The sequence below is a fragment of the Ictidomys tridecemlineatus genome, unplaced genomic scaffold (genome assembly GCF_052094955.1).
Source record: "Ictidomys tridecemlineatus isolate mIctTri1 unplaced genomic scaffold, mIctTri1.hap1 Scaffold_613, whole genome shotgun sequence".
Lineage (NCBI taxonomy): Eukaryota > Metazoa > Chordata > Mammalia > Rodentia > Sciuridae > Ictidomys > Ictidomys tridecemlineatus.
In genome coordinates this window covers 221,990-225,560 of record NW_027524202.1, presented here as the reverse complement: position 1 = coordinate 225,560, position 3,571 = coordinate 221,990, and the positions used below count along the sequence as shown (strand labels likewise).

Sequence of the window (3,571 nt, the reverse complement as noted above, 5' to 3'; positions counted from 1 at the left end):
GGACAGTACAAAAGATTTGAAAAATTTTAGTAATTTTTTACTGCATGTTAAATGACAATATTTTGGTGTATCTGTTAAGTAAAGTATATCACTAACAATAACTTCACCTATTTCTTTTTACTTTTTAAAATGTGCTGCTAGATTTTAAAAATTGCATATGCGGCTCTCATTGCTTTCACTGGACAGCACTGCTCTAGGATTTAAAAATAATCAAGCAAACCACTACAGGTTTGGCAGACAGGGTCCTGAGAATCTGACTAGGACCAGCAGCAGTGAATTGATGGCCGCTCCAGGCTAACACTCCTGCTTAGAGAGCCCTTCTTGTGTGATATCTTTTCTTATTGTCGGTTGGACACCAAGAGTAAACCCCTGAAGCTGCCTCTTTAGAAACAGGATCAAGGGTGATTGGCTGGATGATGCTGATGTCTAGGAGACCAAGGTGGTGGAAACCATCATGCCTGTTCATTTGTGTGCATGTACTTTAGGAGTGATGACCAGGAGGTCAGTGGGAGGTAACTATAGAAGAACACAGAGAATTTGTGGAGGTGAGCATACTAGCAATGAAGTCCCTTTGAATAAATGGGTATCTGCATGTTTGCAACTAGCAATGATTATGCACCAAGGTCTCAGGAAAAAAAAATGAGCAAGAAAGAGACTGCATTTATGAGCACCTTCTCTGGACTTGGCACTGTGATAGTTGCTGTTCATGAAGCATCTTAGACTGGTTCATTATTCTTCAGCTCTTGGTGGAAAATGGTTAGTTCCTCCCCACCCCCGCCCCCCAAATTCTGGAATTTTGGAGCACTGACGCATCAGGGCCTGGAGGGAATAGCTTGGCAATGAACTGGGAGATGACCTCAGCAAATGCTGGAAGTCACTGATCTAGGGGTTGGAATTGTCTTTGGGATTTTTTTAACAGTTTGAAATTTCATCAAATAATTGGGATTTTTGTGACACTCTTTACTCTCACCACTTTCTACTAGTGACATCTAATAATCATCGATGAAAATTAATTTTCAGAAAGTAACCAATTCACCCCAGAAGTTAATCAGCTGCAGAAGGGAAGAGGTGGATGTCTGTGCCACAACTGTGCTGTCTTCTGAGGAACTCTTCAAGGCCTGGATCTAGACCTGAGGAAAGGCCCACAAACTGGCCTGCAGGACACAGGACTCGTGAGGGGTGAGGCTGTGTTCCTGTTTTCCTCCATGGATGAAGGACAAGAGAAGTCTGAAGAGCCTGCCGTGTCCATGTGTGGGAGCAACTGTCAGAGGCTGAGAGTCGTGCCAATGGCACTGGTGAGAGTTCAGGAGATGTGACTTCCAGACCCGGAGCTAACATTTGCTAGCTGAGTGACCCTGGGGAAAGTGACTTCATCCCTCTGGTTCTCAAGTTTCTCTTCTGCAATGGGGATTAACTACGCACCTGTCTCTGCTCTCTGTCTCTCTTTCTATGTATGTAAATACATTCAGCCCTTGAAGGTCTGCTGGTGGCATTCATGCCAGGAAAGGCCAGCGCTCCTGGAGAGCAGGATATAAATGTGGAGTAAGAAGGACCAAAGGCCATACGTGAGTTGGCTTGGGCTCCCCGCTTTCCCAGAGGAAATGGAAGAGGAAAGGAAGGATGGGAGCAAGTGTTGATCTCACTTCAAGCCAAATGCCTATGCAGAGGTGGAGGGCTCAGCAAGCCATGGTGGGTGACCTGGAAGGCCACAGCCCCCCAACATAGGCAGTGCACCAGTGCTGGGGATCCACAGAACACCATCAAGTGTGGACTGAGTGCACATCCTGAGGACGGCCGGTAAAATGTGTGTGTGGTGTGATGAGAGGGCAGGAGGTGGTCGGTTCCAAGTGTAACGTTTGCAGCGTCTGTTTTTCCTGTGGCATTGTCAAAGTGCAGAAGTAAAAATCAAAAGGGGTGGTCTTTTTGGTTCCTGCAAAAAAAAATGGGCTTTGGGGTTTTAGTTACATCACCAGCCTTGGGTCCAGAGAAGCGTAAAATACACACAGTTCTGGCTTCAGCCCATAGTCACAGGCTGCCTGCTTTGGGGACAGCTTCTGCTGCACAAGAGCTCCAACTGACTCAGGTGGCAACAAGATCACCTGACCAGGGCGCTCTTGGTTTTTCCCAGAGGCCCCTTTCCATAGGATTTATGTGGTGACTTCCTTTTCCTTTAGGCATTCCACTCAGAGATCCAGACTCTGCCTCTTCTACTCTGCTTTTCCTGTTCTCAACTCTGGAAGCCACTACTCTCTCCTCTCCCCAACCAGGTGAGAGAGCCTAAGACTAGAGAAGGAGTGGAGGGAGGAAGTTTCTTGAGGAGTGAAGGATTGATTGTTGATCAAGACCTGTACCTTTTTATTCCCCACTCCCTCCCAGGTCTGGAGCCTCTGAGTGGGTTCCTCTCTACCCCCACTTCCTGGCCCTTCCAGCCAACCTGTGGTGGGGACAGTCTAACTGCCTCAACTAGTTGTCTTCCCCTTTGTAACACCACCACCCCACCATCCTCTCTGCACCTGGCAGGGTCTCAAGTAGATTGGGGAGGGCTGTGTCCAAGAGTGAGATATCCTAAGTGCTTTGCCTTTATGTTCTTCTTGTTGGTTTGACTCCTTTATGGAGAGTATGTGTGAATTTTCTACTGTGCCTGAACTGGAATCATGTTCATTTTATAAAAAATAAAGACCACATGACTACATGGGTCATACTTGATCCTTCCTCTTCCCTGCCTCTTTAATCTGTATCATCCCTCCATCACCTGACCAAGCCCAGAACCAAGAAATGACCCCTGACCTCCTCTGCTTGAATCTCTCACAGGATTCCATCCATTTTTGCTAGTCTGTATAGGTACATGGAAATTTCTCTCAATTCTTTGTTGTCTCCCCATGTCCCCAACACATGTGTTTATTGAGCCCCAACCATGCACCAGGCACTGAACTAGTTCTTGATCATAGAGGAGCTGCCTCCTCTGTAGCTGAAGATTTCCTCCCTCCTGGAGCCTCTCCCTTCAACTAATTTATCCCTGTCACTTGGTCCTTTAAGTTAGGACGTTCTAATGAGTGGACGTGGGGTGCATTTAATGATAACAGGACAAGAGCTATCAACTGGGATTACTCTGGTGAGCCAGGAGTGAGGTCACCCTAGTTATAAGGCATAGCTCTGACTTCATGCTTCTTCTGGAAGCTTTAGCCTTCCAGATGCTCAGTTACCAGGCCCAGGAGCAGGCTCAGCACTAATGCTGGCTTTCCTCTCACAGCTGTCATTGAGACCTACAGACTTCTGGGGAAGAGTTGGAGGGCACTGGGTGTCTGTGAGTAGCCCAGGGTGGCTTCTTTGGTTTCAGTGATGTCTCTTGCAGCTTTTGCCACTGCCCTTCTAGGAGCTGTCCCTAGGATGCCCCAGAGTCAAGCCCAGCTGTCCTGATTTTGCCTTCAGGGAACATCTCCCAGTGTCCAATGAAGAAACCCTATTCCATGAGGCTTATGTTCCAACAGGACAAGGGAAGAATACTAATAATGTGATAATAAAGAAGTATATTATTTAGTGAATTAGTATATTGGGAGTTTATGAGGCTTAT

General features: G+C 46.8%; 1 long non-coding RNA gene across 2 annotated transcripts; it reads left to right on the top strand.

Moving 5' to 3' along the window:
• The first annotated feature begins 1,431 nt into the window (after positions 1 to 1,431).
• Positions 1,432 to 2,706, top strand: LOC144374207 (uncharacterized). 2 transcript variants are annotated; one of them, XR_013433670.1, is made up of 3 exons: positions 1,432 to 1,451; positions 2,175 to 2,267; positions 2,377 to 2,706. It is a non-coding gene; the product is annotated as an uncharacterized LOC144374207 (long non-coding RNA). The 2 variants fall into 2 exon arrangements; XR_013433669.1 differs by lacking the exon at positions 1,432 to 1,451 and adding an exon at positions 1,491 to 1,797.
• The last annotated feature ends 865 nt before the right edge of the window (positions 2,707 to 3,571 follow it).